The 15,711-nt window shown below is 43.1% G+C and overlaps 2 long non-coding RNA genes across 3 annotated transcripts in view; one reads left to right on the top strand and one right to left on the bottom strand.

Annotated features, from left to right (window-relative positions):
- Window positions 1-1,849: 1,849 nt before the first annotated feature.
- LOC145313102 (uncharacterized) overlaps window positions 1,850-15,711 on the top strand; it is a 205,370-nt gene continuing 191,508 nt past the window's right edge. The window contains exons 1-4 of one of the 2 annotated variants that reach the window (XR_013877245.1): window positions 1,850-1,924; window positions 2,067-2,152; window positions 2,383-2,480; window positions 9,914-9,967. This is a non-coding gene — a long non-coding RNA (uncharacterized LOC145313102). Of the gene's footprint in view, window positions 1,925-2,066; window positions 2,153-2,382; window positions 2,481-9,913; window positions 9,987-15,711 lie in introns of those variants that run through there. The other variant, XR_013877244.1, reaches the window with a different exon arrangement.
- LOC145315055 (uncharacterized) lies at window positions 12,739-14,935 on the bottom strand. The gene is made up of 4 exons (XR_013877936.1): window positions 14,855-14,935; window positions 13,738-13,817; window positions 13,448-13,521; window positions 12,739-12,873 (listed from the first exon to the last, which is right to left on the bottom strand). It is a non-coding gene; the product is annotated as an uncharacterized LOC145315055 (long non-coding RNA).

Below are 15,711 nucleotides of genomic sequence, written 5' to 3'. Positions count from 1 at the left end.
TATCACACAAATCTATCATCCATTGTCTTATCTCAGGCATGGTTTGGAGTTTTAATCCAACGATTAAGAGAGCTTGTTTATAAAAAAAAACATTTTCATGCCAGTGTAATTAACAGTCCAATGTCCTAACCCTCCCTGGGTTTTGATGTCTTAATTTAATTATGAAATACTAATAATATATACTTACTAGTAAGGTTTTTGGCAGCATAGTTCTTTCTTTGTTTAGCTCCTGGTATCACCGTATCAACTTAAAATTTATTTAAACTCTCCTTATTTTATAAACTTATATATGACCCTAAAACACTCCTAAAAGACATCCACAAAAGTTCCCCAAAAGCCGCACTCTTTTTAGCGTTCTCTTCTGTGCATGCATTTAATAATTGGGGTGGGGGGACAGGTTCCATCTGAGGAGTAGGCAATTTTTTTAGCGTTTTTGGTGCCTTTCCGTCTTGAGGAGCAAACTAAGATAATAATAACTTTTTAAAAAGCGAAGCTTTTCTATAATTTGGGTCGGTCTGTCCGTAACGGATAGCTGATTTCGTTAATTTAGACATGTTAAAATTGTTCTATCGATTTCAAACTTTGCATGGTGATTCCTGAAGTAGTTAGGTACGATTTAGAAAGCGTAGCAACTCTATAATCATTACCAGAATGTCCGGACGTCCATTTTAAACATGTTGATTTTTTAAAACTTTTTTAACAACAATTTTTTATGTGATCTAATCATCCGATTGATCTGATTTTTGGTATGTTGATTCGTGAAACATCAAAGTATAATGTTATAAGCAAAGCAACTCTATAATAAAGTCCTAAAAATGTAAGTATGTCCATAAACAAAACACTATCCTGTATCAAGCAGTTTTTCAACAAATTTACTTACAATTTTGCTCCGATTCTTATGCATTTATATTCTGATTATTTAGTTCTGACACTATACAAGTGTTAATGTCCGTTTGTCCTACCGTTTTAGTGTTTCACTTTTATGGATGTTGTCATCCTTGTTTTCTTACATCCTTTATGTGTGACGATGTATCGTTATGTGTATTTATCTATCTATACAAGATAGAGAAAGTTAAAAATACAATGAGCCCTTGACATTTCAAACTAATATGCGTACACCATGCGCAAGTTTCAAAATTTCATGCGAATTACACAGATTATTAGTATCAAAGCACCAAAATAATTCGCTTTGTCTGTCTATCCATCAATAACACTAAGGGGTATCTGTGATTTAATTGGCTTCTGTTTAAGGTAGTCTAATAAAAAAATTTTGTGAGAAGATATGACTTACCAAAGATCACTAACTCATTTTTCCGTTTGTCCATCCATGATTTATCCTGTCTTTCGCTACAGTTATCGTCCTTTTTTTACTGTGCAAATAGAATATTTTCCTATCTGTAAGTTACTAGGTCATGGGTGGTTTATATATATACATACAAAAAGGCGTTGATTTGGTTTTGTAAGTTTGTAAAGAATTAATCCTTCACTTTGGGCTCCTTGTAAGGATCCAAGAATAGAAAGTTGAATTCGTGTATTCAGTGGACCTTCAATATATGTTTAAAGTTATCAGGAGAGTAGGTATACTTAAGAAATGATAATAAAACTTTAAATTAATTTGAAATTTATAAAGAAGCTTAACTATAATTATATATATTTAATCCGCGGAAAGGTGTTTATGATACGATGCGATAATAACTATTATTGGTTCCTGACAAAAAAGCCATTTTTGTAAGGAGAGGAAGGTCAACAACCTTAATATGCATGCCCCAAAGAAAACTTTTACTTTTCTTCCTCGTCTTTGAATAATATTTTTGTAAATCACAATTTTTTAACTGAATAAAATAGACAGAAAGAGAGAGTAAACTTGCCAGTACTGAAACAACTTTCAAACATCAACAACATGAAATTTTCACTACTACTTGTGGTTAGTTATACTTAAGTATAAAATAAAATATTTTAATATCAATCATATATATAATGTATACAATAAAATTAACATGATTTTCAAAGAGAATACAAGTTTAAAGGTGTCTGTGACATTTGTTTATGCTCTATTTGTTCCTCAGGTTACTTTCTTAGTAATTGGTATGATATCATTCTCTGATGCCGCTGTTGTCAAAAATTCAGAAGAGATACTCAGTAGAGAAAAAAGGTGATTTTTAACTTTCATTTCATTTTGAATAAATACGGTATATCTTTATTGAATCATTTTGCTCACAAGAGCTAGCAGCAAAAATTAACATACTTTTATTCATTTTCTTTTTTAAAATCCTGGTAAAAACTTCACTGTATCTTTTGGTTAAAATGTTAGAATTTTCCATTATGTTTTGACTTAAAAATAATTTTAAAATTGACTCAATAACTACATACACTTTTTTACAGGGGAAGTTGGTGGCCTTGGCCCGTGCCCTCAAACCCCCTACCTAATCCTATTCCATCAGTAAAAAAAGTTTTTGGATGGTTGGATAAAGCAACTAAGAGTAAGTCTGGTAAGCCGAGCGTACTCGGCCCACGGGGTAACGAGTTCGGATTCAACGGGCCCTAGCCTTTAAGTATTCTACCAAACAAACAAGCAGGATTCAATCATACAGAATTATATATTTAAACTGAATAATATTTACAAGTTATGTTTACTATATATATACAACAAAAATATGACAATAGTTAGGTTTGAAGGGGGTGTGGGGCGCTAGGGCTTAGCGCCCGACGGTAGACAGGCTGTGGGGGCAGCGGTGGTAAAAGGGGAGGCAGTGCCTCCCGATTATATAAGTGCATGATGGACTCGTGATAGTTGCATGTTCAAGTCCCCTCCCCACATTTAGGCAGGCTTAGTTTGACCGCCGGGTGCGGGGTTAACAGCGGTCATGAGATGGATAGTGATATAATAGGATTAGTGCGGTGGGTTTGTTATCATAAGTCACAGCGAAGCAACTCTGTATTGGGCCTGTCCGTATGGGTGTCGTATTACCACAACCTCCCCTTCAAGGGTTGCGTGGCCCTTGAGACACCAGGCCTTGAACCTGGGGATACGACAGCCGGCTCATGCGCCGGACAGGCAGTTCCTGGGGCACAGCTCGATGGAGGACAGCTCGGGCTACACAGGCTCCTCGGGACACTCGTTGCTCGGTCTGACTGTGATTGGTGATCAGCATTGTCAGCTCCTGGTTGGCTTCTAGGCGTGGGTTGGCCACGGCCAGGCCTCGCCGCTGGAAATTTTGCCTCGTCTGCAGGATCAGTTCTGTCTCGGCTGGTAACTGGACACGGAGGCCTAGGCAGATTCTGGTGGTTCCTAAGGGTGGAATGGTGATGGCAAAGGGCGCATAGAACTCCATGGGGGCGCCTGCTTGATTCAGGTTGCTTGGCCTCCTAGCTCCTACCCGGATGGGGATGGCTGTCATCAGCAGGGGGCACATGGCTTCTTCTTCTTCTTCTGGGGCGGCTTCTTCCATCGCAGTGGCTGGCTCTTCTCCTACAGGTCCGCTGCTGGCTGGCAGGTTCTCCATGTCTGCGTCAGGGTTCCAGATGGCATCTCTGAGTGGCTCTGGTGCAGGCGGCGGCGGCGGTGGTTCGTTGGGTTGCTCCTGCAGGTTTTCCTCCACTGGGTCACGATCTTGGCCGCTAGGCTGTGGGGCGGCTGCGGCTGGCTGGTGCACTGGGAACTCTCCTGGGTTGCTAGCTGCGGGCGCCGCCGCTCCAACTGGCAGCTCGGTGGCATCCTCGTCGCCGTCCACGTCAGCTTGGATGTCCTCTGGGATCTGGTGGGCAGTCACATCTCCAGTGTATTTGCGCAGTCGGCCTACATGCGCGGTAACTTCTGAGATCCTGGCTACTGGAGAGGCAGGTTTGATGACATAATGGACTTCTGTAGCTTTCCTCACTACTTTCCAGGGGCCAGTCCATCTCTTGGTAATCTTGGCTGCCTTTCCTGGCACCAGGCGAGGGGCCAGGTACCAGACCAAGTCTCCAACCTCATACTTGGCCGTGCCTTCGTAAGCTGCCGCGCTCCTCCTGATGGCTCCCTCCTCCTTCTGCTGGATGGCATCATAAACTGCATAGTAGCGCTGCAACAGAGCTTGGACGTTGGCTGGAACTGAAGCATATTCGGTCTCTGGCAGCCGTAGCACCATGTCCACCGGAAGTTTGGCCTCTCTCCCAAAGAAGGCCAGGAACGGGGTCACACCAGTGGACCTACAGGCCTTAGTGTTGTAGGCAAAGGCGATGGCAGGCAGGTGGGGCTCCCAGTTGTTATCGTCTCTGTCTAGGAACAGGCGCATGCCTGTGTTGAGCGTCCTATGAAACCTCTCCACTCGGTTGGACTGCGGATTGTAGGGTGGTGGATGTGTCAGGCCAATCTCAAGCCGGGAGGCCAGTTCCTGGAATACCTGGCCGGTAAATTCCATTCCATTGTCGGAATGGATCTTCAGGGGGCATCCGAACGTGGCCAGGTGGCGGTGCAACAGGGCTTCAGCCACCGTGAGGGTGCGCTTGTTGGGGATGGCGTAGAGGCTGACAAACCGGCTAAATCCATCTTGGCAGGTGAGGATGTAGCGGTTCCCAGCTGGAGTCTCTGGCAGTGGCCCCACCAGGTCGATGAATAGGACTTGCTGTGGATACCCCTGGCGGGAGGGCACGTGGATCCCCTGCTTCAGCCTCTCCTTGGTAACTTTCTGGACACACTCAGGGCAGGTTTGTACCATCAGGCGGACGTCACGGGCTAGGTTGGGCCACCAGAAGTGCATGGCAACGCGGGCGATAGTTGCGTCCATCCCAAAGTGCCCAGCCATGGGGGTCCCATGGGCTAGAAAGAACGCCTCCTGCTGGAGGGCCGAAGGCAGCAGGTATCTTGTCCTCTCTCCCGTCAGAGTCTGGTCAGTGGTGGTGAGGCAGCCATGCTCGTCAAGGCCCAGGGCTGAGAAGCGGCTGGCGTACTGCTGCTCGTCTCGTTCCTTGCCACGCAGCTCAGCCTTGGTTGGGGCCTTGCCATCAGCCACCCATTGGCGGACACGGAGCAGGAGGGGGTCCTGTGTCTGGGCTTCCAATACTCTAGCTGAATCCAGTCGGGCGGCAGGAGGCCGGCTAGCTGCGGGCTCCCCTAGCTGGGCCAGGTTGTGGATATACTCAGCCTGCTCTGCTAATTCTTCGGCGCTAGCCGTTGGCATGTTGGCATCTTCCCGGCGGCTGAGGGCGTCGGCGTTGGTATTCTGGGTGCCAGGCCTGTGGCAGACGGTAAAGTCTAAGGCCGCTAGCTCCTCCTGCCAGCGGGCCACCATCCCTGTGGATGTGTTCAGTGATTTCATTTGTAGCAGGGCAGAGGAATCAGTGTTGATCTGGAAGCTGCGGTAGGACAAGATGCCGTGGAATTTTCGGATCCCATAGATAATGGCGGCCATCTCTCCCTTCCAGGACGGGTAGCGCGTCTCAGGGTCGGTTGTCTTGCGCCCCACGGCGGCAATCAGCCTCTCCTTGCCCTCTTGGCATTGACTCAGTATGGCAGAGATGGCGCGGCTGCTGAAATCTGTGGTGAGCTGGAACACTGCTGGTAAATCAAACCTGGGCGGCGCTCGGATGGGGGCCTGTCGGAACTTGTCCTTGAGTTGCAGCAGCTGGGCTTCCATCTCAGGCGTCCAGGTTAGGGCCTTGGCCGTCTTCTGCCGATTCATCTCGTAGGTGAGGTCTGCATACTCTGGGATGAACAGGCGGTAGTATCCAAAGAAGCCCAGCAACGCCAGCAAATCCTTGGGGGTGCTAGGGGCTGGCCAGTCCAAGATGCGGTCAATATAGTCCTCTTGCATGGCTATCCCCTCTCGGCTGAGGGTGTGACCCAGATAATCCACCTTGGACCGGAACAACTTGGTCTTGGCTGGCTTGAGGCGGATCCCTCCCCTGCGGTGGGCTTCCAAGACCTCTCGGAGCCTGGCCAGGTGGGCCCAGGTATCCTGGTGGAAGGTCAGGACGTCGTCAAGGTATGACTGGAGGTTGGCTGTGCCTAGTGGGTTTAGGACCCCTGCAATAAACCTGGAATAGACAGACGGTGCCGTAGCCAGGCCAAAGGGCATCCTTTTCCATTGATACAAGCCCCTGGGGGTGGTGAAGGCGGTGCATGGCCGGCTATCCTCAGACACACGGATGGTGTAGTATGCGGCCACCGCGTCTAGAGCACTGTAGACACGGTGCCCGCCAGCTCGTTCCACCAATTGCTGGATCCTAGGCAGGGGGTAGCTGTCCAGCTCCAGACACTTGTTGAGGGCCCTGTAGTCGACGGCCCAGCGGGTGCTCCCGTCCTTCTTCTTGATGGGCACCAGGGGGCTGCTCCAGGCGGAGTCCGACGGCTCTATGACTCCTTCCTGCAGCCAAGTGTCCAGTTGTTTCTCCAGTTCAGCCTCTTGCCGCGGGTTCAGATCCCTAAATCTCTGGCGGATCGGCTGGGTCCCTGGCTTGAGGCGCAGCTGCAATTCAACCACATCTGTGCAGCCGGGGGTAGAATTAGAGAAGACGTCCCTGTACTCTGACAACGTAGTCCAGACCTCCTTCTTGAGCAAGGGGTCCTTGCGTAGGAACTCATTGTCTTCCATCTCCAGGGCCTCCCACAACTCCTGCATGTCTATAGGCTCAGCAGGTTCTTGGACCGAGTGGAGACGCGGGGGAGGCGTATCAGAAACTTCCAGAATGTCAGGTTTGACCAGCTCCCCTGCCACTGGGAGGCCAGCATCCAGCAAGAGGGGCACCTCCCCCTCATTGACCACCAGTACTCTAAACACAGGGGCAGAGCCAGGCCTGTGGGCATACAGGCCCTCTGGAATAACAAGGTCCTCCCCAAACCTCTGTTCTGGGGCAGCTAGTTGAATGGCATCCTTGGTGCGATGGCCTACTAGCTCAACAGGGACTGCCATAACCCCGCGGCCAGGCAGGACCACCCGCTTGGCTGTGCGGAGCTGGGGTGGTTGACCGTCAGTTGGAGTGACAGCGCTCAGCCTATACGTGGCTGGTGAGGGGTCAGCCTTGGCTCCGGGACCCACCGGCCGCGACTTGACGGGCTCGGCGTCTGGAGAGGCTGACGTGTCGGAGCCAGGCTTGGCTCCGGGGGCGTCCGGCCACGATTTGACGGGCTCGGCGCTGGGAGAGGCCAAAATGCTGGGTCCAGCTTTGGCTCCGTGGGCGTCCGGCCGCGACTTGACGGGCACGGCGCCGGGAGAGGCTGGGGCCTGAGAGTTGAGTGTGGCTCCGGGTACATCAGACCGCGACTTGACGGGTCTGGACTCGGGCTTGGCTGGTGGACTGGCTGGAGGTCCCAGGTAGAGGGGGCCAGGTGGACACGGCTGGCCGTTGATAAAAATGTCGGAGGAGAAGATGGGTTCTGGAGGGCTGGCAATCTCAGGAAACGTTGTTGGCAGGCTCTCCCTTGGCACCTTGGGCACTGGGGGCAACCCCATGGCTAGCAGGTTAGCGCCCTTGTGTGCGTTGAGCTCAGCGTCCACCCAGTGTGTGCCTTTCTCAACCACACGCGGCTGCTCAGGCAGGGGGCCTGGCAGAGGCCCCTCATAGCTTAGCTCTCTCTCGGCTGTCTCCCGGTCAATGGGGACGCCACGGAGTGGGATAAACTCCCCACGCGCCCACAAGCAAGGTGGTTGCATGTCGAAACAGAGCCTAGTTCCGAACTCCTTGAGAAAATACCCACCCAAGTTCAGAGGGTGGGAGAGGTTTCGGACCACAGTCACGTGGTATAGATGGAGTATAAGAGTGTGTGAAACTGCCATATATAACTCTTTTAATTTTCCAATTACCTGGAGGGGCTGGCCTTCCTCATTAGCAGTCAGGATCTGGGTGTTGTCCGGAATCAACATGCGTTGCACGCCCATCGCGTGCATGAGGTGCTCAGAAATTACAGCAGACCCTGGTACACGGTTGCCAGAATCAACCATGGCATCAACCTGTACATGCTGGGCAGGGTCAGGAGTAGGAAACCTCACCCTGATATGGCAGGGGAAGTGGAGGTCCTGCCCTTGAGACAAGGGGGCCTCTCGTTCGGCTGGGGTTGGCAGAAACTTTGGTGGTGGCCGCACCGCAGCTATGGTGGTATCGCTTACCATGGTGGCTTAGACTGTAGCTTCGAATCACTAGAGCTTATTAATTATCACTTGGTCAACAATTTTATATTTATTTTTATCACTTGGTTGACTTTTTATACACAGTGATGTGTTGTTATCACTAGGAGCTCTAGGTGTGATTCTGGAAGCACTGGCAGCAGGGAATGTCCGTCCTGCAAGGTTCAGAGGGGTGACGGCGGTAGGGAATGACCCGTCCTACAGCGCCGCTGGTTCGAATCCCGACAAATGGCGGCAGGGAATGGCCCGTCCTACAGCGCCTCGGGTTCGAATCCTGGGAGACAGCGGCAGGGAATGTCCCGTCCTGCCGTGCCTGTGGCTCAAAATCTGCTATCCGTCGCAGTGGTAGGGCTTACTTGTGTGCTGAAGCTTCGCAGCCACACATTGCCTTCTTAGGGAGACCAGCACACAGCTGTCTGTCTCGTAGGTTTGGCCTGGGTGTCCTGGGGCTTGTCCCAGCTACACTTGCCAATTTAGACTCAGTTTTGTAGCCGTCTGAGCTAAATTATCCGGTTGCCGTGGCTGCGCACCTAGCGCTACTCCTACACGACACGGACAAAGCGTCTTAACTGGCGCTTTTAGCAGGCTAAATCTGCTTGCCGTAGGCCAGAGGCCCACATATTGCGTTCAAAATGATGGAAATTCGACCTAAAAAGGCCGTCTCACGGGTCAGTTGGCTTCTCAGTTGGCGGCTGATTGTCCCCTTACTTGCCAAAGGGTCCAATCAGAGGTAGAATAGGCTAGTTCTGTAAGGCTCGATTGAAACACGCTGACACCAAGTTCTGGTAAGCCGAGCGTACTCGGCCCACGGGGTAACGAGTTCGGATTCAACGGGCCCTAGCCTTTAAGTATTCTACCAAACAAACAAGCAGGATTCAATCATACAGAATTATATATTTAAACTGAATAATATTTACAAGTTATGTTTACTATATATATACAACAAAAATATGACAATAGTTAGGTTTGAAGGGGGTGTGGGGCGCTAGGGCTTAGCGCCCGACGGTAGACAGGCTGTGGGGGCAGCGGTGGTAAAAGGGGAGGCAGTGCCTCCCGATTATATAAGTGCATGATGGACTCGTGATAGTTGCATGTTCAAGTCCCCTCCCCACATTTAGGCAGGCTTAGTTTGACCGCCGGGTGCGGGGTTAACAGCGGTCATGAGATGGATAGTGATATAATAGGATTAGTGCGGTGGGTTTGTTATCATAAGTCACAGCGAAGCAACTCTGTATTGGGCCTGTCCGTATGGGTGTCGTATTACCACATAAGCATGAATTATTTTTCGTCGTTTTTCATTTACAGTATGAAATCTGTTTAGTCATAACAATTCTAAATTTTTCAATGATATAGATCTTTTTGACTAAGGCCAAGTAGAAAATGAACTGAATCTATAAATAAACAAGGCTTACAATAATCATATGCGCAGTCTCTGCTGTAGTATTTTAGATGCAAAACTAGACCAACTGATTTAAAGTTTAAATGCTATACCGTAAGAATAATCTTTGCATAACAAAGTCTTATATAGCAGCCCATATATTGTTTTCTCTAGAAACACAATATGTCTGAACAAAAGGGATCAACAGACAAAATAAGTTAAAGTTAATCAATTATATCCTAAAGATTTAAAAAGATTACTATATAATACAATGACAGGCAAAATAATTCATAGACTGAATTTTCAAGGATCAACCTGTAACTTTAGAAGGTGCCAATTTTATACATTTCTAAAAAGACAGACTGCATAGGGATAACATTAGTTTAGAATAGCTTTGTTAGTTTTAGAATATTAAAAGTAATATGTTTTTTAGATGGAAATTATGATTGGGTACATCAGCCAAAAATATGATTTGGATTAACACCAGGTTAATATTTTTAGTAAATTAAATTGCATTTATAATCAAATATTTCTATATTTAAATATTCAAGCTACTTGAATATGTTATTTTGCAGAGTCTTAAAAATTCATGTATGTCAAACTTAAAAGATTCTGCTAATAATAATTTAGAAAAGAATAATTTATAATCCAATGATCCCTTTCTAAATCCCTCATCTTCCCAATTATTTGAACTGTAGGTACTATAGCCAAACATTTTTGTTAACCCATCTGTAATATTATTATTGATCTTTATTCTATTTTCTAGATTAACCCTTAACGGTCGGGGGGGGGGGGGCGTTGAACGCCCCCCCATCCGGTTTTTTCTATCTCATTTTCTGTGTGTGAAAGATAAAGAGCCCAAACTGCTTGACTTTTTAAGTATGGGTATGAAACATAACTGAGAGTTGAAATTTTTTGAATATCTCCATCCTGGCGGGCACAGGATGCCAGCAAACCTGGCAGGGTCATCCAGGTAAAGAGCAAAAATATTTTTTTGACTAAAACAAAGCATTTTATCATACCAAATTACTAAAAAATCCTCTAGTAGTACATCCTTATATGAAATACAGGTGTTCAAGTCACTTTCAGGTTCCAGGTATGATCCTGCAGGTCCTGATCCTCCAGGTCTCCAGAAATCTTTAAAAGGCTCCTGTGGCCGCAATTTTTGACTTAGAGACTTCAAATTTTAAACTTAAGCTTTTCTGACATGTCTATATAACGTATTAAAATTTCATGAAGATCCGCCGCCGTTTTCCCGCCGACCGCCGACTGCGGCGGCTGGCAGCTGCCAAGTACAGCTGCGGCCGCTGAAATTTATATTTTGATATTTCTAATGTAAAATTTACATAAAGATAAACATTTTCTGGAAAAAAAATTTTCTTCTAGCTTTAAAAATAAGAAAAATACAGCCGTTTGAAATTTTTAAGTAAAAAAAGACCTAAAAACAAAGGTTGTTAAATAAAAGGGTGAAGGAAGCGAAAATTGACTTAGACCTATAAAAGGTCGGAAATTCATTATCAAACAGGGGACTTGCACAAAAAAATTTAGCCCTCTAGCTCTAATAGGAACTGAGATAATAAGGGGGGGCGTTCAACGCCCCCCCCCCCCCGACCGATTAAGGTGCGGCTAGGGGCCCGACTGTAAAGGGTTAAGATCTGCCATGATGTATGAAGAATATATTATCTTTGTTTGTCTAATGTATTGAACCATACTGAACCAAAGTTGATATTTTATTAAACTGATGTGATTTTATATTGTTTATTTGTTCCATTTTGTTAATAAACTTTATCATGAAATATGTATTATATCAGTTTTTAATAATTGAATAAGTAAAAAATTAGTTTTAAAATTAATTTTTGTCAAATGGTTTATATTTGTTTTATCCCACCTTCTAGATTTACCTTTGCTGCATCATGATTTATTGTTTAAAACGCCGAAAGTGAACCATTATCATTACAAGGATGACAACATCCATAACAGCAAAGCACTAAAACGGTAGGACCAACGGACATTAACACTTGTATAGTGTCAGAACTAAATAATCAGAATATAAATGTATAAGAGTCGAAGCAAAATTGTAAGTAAATTTGATGATAAACTGCTTGATACAGGATAATGTGTATGAAAATGATTACAATTTTAAGACTTGATTATAGAGCTGCTTCGCTTATAACATTATAGCTATACTTTGTTGTCCCAGGAATCATTATATCAAAAATCAGCTCAATCAGATAATTAGATCACATAAAAATGTGTTGTTAAAAAAGTAAAAAAAATCAACAGGTTTAAAATGGACGTACGGACATTCTGGTAATGATTATAGAGTTGCTACGCTTTCCAAATCGTACTTAAGGAACTTCTAAAGGAATCACCATGCAAATAGATAGGATAATTCTAACATGCCTAAATCAACGAAAAAGATATCCGTCTGGGACGGACGGACCGACCCCAATTATAGAAAAGCTTCGCTTTTAATATCCAAAAAAACAGTTTGCAACTTCCACCCGGCAAAATTTGTGTGATGAATACACTCCCATAAACCTTAAAAGATTTGTAACGTCACAATCTCAATAAATTCAAGGATGATGTGAAAAACATGTTATATGATAGCTTTCCGGCTACTTTTCAAAGAAAAGGTACCAAAAAGATAATAAAAAGGTGCACCTAACACCGTTACCTTAGTTGAATTTGATTTCCCAAAAGGTTCAAATTTAAAAGTTCAAATGTATAGACCCACAGATTCAGAACGGCATACAGATGGACAGGGACTAGCATAAAACACAATAGATTTTCTAAATGAATTGTTAAGATTGGGGCTTAAATATGCATTAGGATTATTGCTTCACTCTACTGATTTTCTTCCTTTTCCATCCATCCCCTTTAATTAATGCAGATGCCCTTTGAATATCATCTCACTGTTCATTAATATTCTTGCATAAACTGGAGGCAAGATAATTGTATAACTGATTTCAACTAGCAAGCTTGTTATTTTAAGAAAATGTAAAAATTGAGGGATAATTTTTCTAGTACCCCCATGAAGCAGTTTCTCCTGGAAATGTGGAGGTACCCCCCTCTCCCCCCCCCTCATCATAAAACATCAATTTAACATATAATTGTATTTTCTTTTAATATATAGTAACAATTTGACAAAAAATATTAGAATAAAAAAAACGCTCTTTGTTGATTTGAGACATATTTCATGTTCATCTGGAATAAAGATAATAAATAAAATCTTACAAATATATTTTCAGTTTTTATTTTACAATTATTAATATTTAATTAAAAAATTATTATGATTTTAATTAAAATAGAATAGTTTTAATTTGGCCTATTGCATCTAATAGATCATATCTGGGCGTGTTGGTGGTGCTGTTGGTCTTGGATTTTTTTCTTCTAAACAGGTAAAAATATATTACACGAGCATTGCTTTTTGTCTTAGACTTTCAGATAATCATTAACTTAAAAGTTTACTTGTTGTCCTGTCCTTATTACAAAAGGAATGGAATTAAATATTATAGGAACAAGGGTGATAACATCCGGCCTTTAAAGTAAAGCTGAACAATCACAATTGGAGAGTAACAACTCATATTCAACATCATTTAGAAGTTTTATATAAATATTTCATAAAATTGCTTAATATGAAATGATGATAGATATGCTTGTTTATATTACTAAAATTAATGAATGGTACTTGGAATACATGTTTCAAAAATAGAGTGAATAGGATGATAATGTTATCATAATTACAATGAACCTACAAATTTCTGTGCTTTATAAACTGTTATCTATAATAGGAATTTTGACTGGCCCTAATTAGCGCAAAGCTTTTCTTTTAACAAGGGGATAGAAAAGTTAAATTCAAACTAAGTAATGCAACATTTTATTTTGGCGGTTAGCATCTTAATAGACAACAAGCAATATGTTTCATCCTTTCTTAATTTTTCATAAATGTATAATGCATACTTACTTGGAAGCTTTTTAATTATGTCATAAACCTCTACAGCAGTACTAACAGCACCAATAATACACCACGGCCCACACCTATAAAAAAAAACAAGAATGACAACATCCATAGAAGCCCGAAAAATAATAAGCGAACTGTAATGGCACATTTTTTTCTAAGGATTTAGCAGTTGCTATGGTTCCCCTTTGCTGGGTAAATTGCTATTTAAGAAGAGAGAAAAGATTCATTATTTGGTATGGTATTATTCTTACCCCATTCTTTTGGCTATGATTTCTGAATTAATTAGATACTACCTCGCTTTTCTGGATTGTAAATCAGTGTTGATTACACCTGCACTAGAGAAGCTTACCATCTCAATTACCAACAAAGCTCCCTAAAAATAATTTGGAGATGTAAGAAAGAATGCAAAGTAAACTTGATACTACTATGTAGGTTTTTAAAGGGTACTATTAACTAATTAAAGCTTTAGCCGTTTAGTTATTTAACCTGCATATTTTAGAAAACATAGCAAACTTATCCAGTTAGGGAGTTGAATCCATTTTTATAGAAGCAGAAATATAATCTATGATAATGGTTTGGACTCTCTAAAACTGTAATCTACCTTTCCACTTTCCCCTCTCTTGGTGAAGATATCTTCAACGCCGATACGATTTTTGAAATGTAAGATTCTACTTTCCCTTCTCTTGGTGAAGATATCTTCAACGCCGATACGATTTTTGAAATGTAAGATTCCACTTTCCCCTCTCTTGGTGAAGATATCTTCAACGCCGATACGATTTTTGAAATTTAAGATTCCACTTTTGCCTCTCTTGGTGAAGATCTTCACCAAGAGTGACAAAAGTAGAATCTTATATTTCAAAAATCGTATCGGCGTTGAAGATATCTTCACCAAGAGAGGGGAAAGTGGAAGGGTAGATCACAGTTTTAGAGGGTCCAAACCATAATCATAGATTATATTTCTGCTTCTATAAAAATGGATTCAACTCCCTAACTGTTATCAGAAAATCCATTTCATATGTTACTTTTCGTTAATTTGACATTATGCTTAATATTTATACCTCATCCCTTTTATTTCAGGAGTGACAATTTATACAAAGAATAGAAACCATATAATGAGGAAAAAATATTTAGTTTACTATTCATACTATTTTAGGGTTTTATAATATCAAATGTTCTTGCTATTGTTTAGCTTCGTTTTTAGTATCATATATACTTAATTTGACGAAGACCAAACTGCATTACTTTTGCACCACTTTTGACGTCATATTCTCCATCTCTTTTAGAGGGGTTTTCTTTCCCACTTCTCCTCTCATCTTTGTCATTTTATGACGTCACAGGAATCAGAAGTGACACAAAAGTAATGTAGTTTGGTCTTCGTCACATAATTTTAATGAATGAAGAAAAACATACCAAAAGTAGCAGTGTAAACTTCATGTTTAAATGCAGTAGTTTTCAAAACTAGCAAAATTCTGTTTCCCTATTCACCTTATATAGGCCCTTTAAAATTTTGTGTTTTACAATTTTAAATAAGAGAAACTTGTTCTTCCAACTTTCACTAAAATGGTTAGTTGTAAAATATATACCCACTGACCTACTTCAAAATTTTAAAACAAGCATGGCAACATCCATGAGTTGAAAAGCATCAAAAATTTAATTTGATTTTGTTTTCCAATACTATAAAAAAATTGAAATAGTGTGGTAAGCCGAAGCGTTTCAGCTCACCGGTTGCGAGTTCGAATCCAACGAGCCCCTAGCCTTGAAGTATTCTACCAAAACAAACTAGCAGGATTTACTCATACAGAAATTATATTTAAACTGAATACATTTACAATGGGTGATTACTATATATATACAAAATAGATGATAACAATGAGTTAGGTTTGAAGGGGGTGTGGGAGACAAGGGCGTAGCCCGCGGCGGTAGGCATCTGTGGGGTAAGCTGCAGTAAAGGGGAAGGCACCACCTCCCGGTAGGATAGTTGCCTGAGGGGCGCGGGGTTGCTAAGTGTCCGTGCCCCTCCCCTATTTAGCCAGTCCAATCTGACCGCTGCCGATGGGGTCATCTGCGGTCATGAGGTGAATGGTGATATAATAGGATTAGTGCAGAAGGCTTGACTTGATAAGCCACTGCGTAGCAACTCTGTAAAATGCCCGTCCGTATGTTGCCGTATTACCACAATAGGACCAAAAACACCACAGATATGGGGAAAAATGTGAAAAATATTAAATAGCCAAAAACGCGCTAAAATATTGGCAAGAAATTTTAGC

The sequence above is a fragment of the Acartia tonsa genome, chromosome 3 (assembly GCF_053477335.1).
Source record: "Acartia tonsa isolate MP-2025a chromosome 3, ASM5347733v1, whole genome shotgun sequence".
Classification (NCBI taxonomy): domain Eukaryota; kingdom Metazoa; phylum Arthropoda; class Copepoda; order Calanoida; family Acartiidae; genus Acartia; species Acartia tonsa.
The sequence above is the reverse complement of the archived record's forward strand: the minus strand, read 5'-3'. Positions and strand labels throughout refer to the sequence as shown.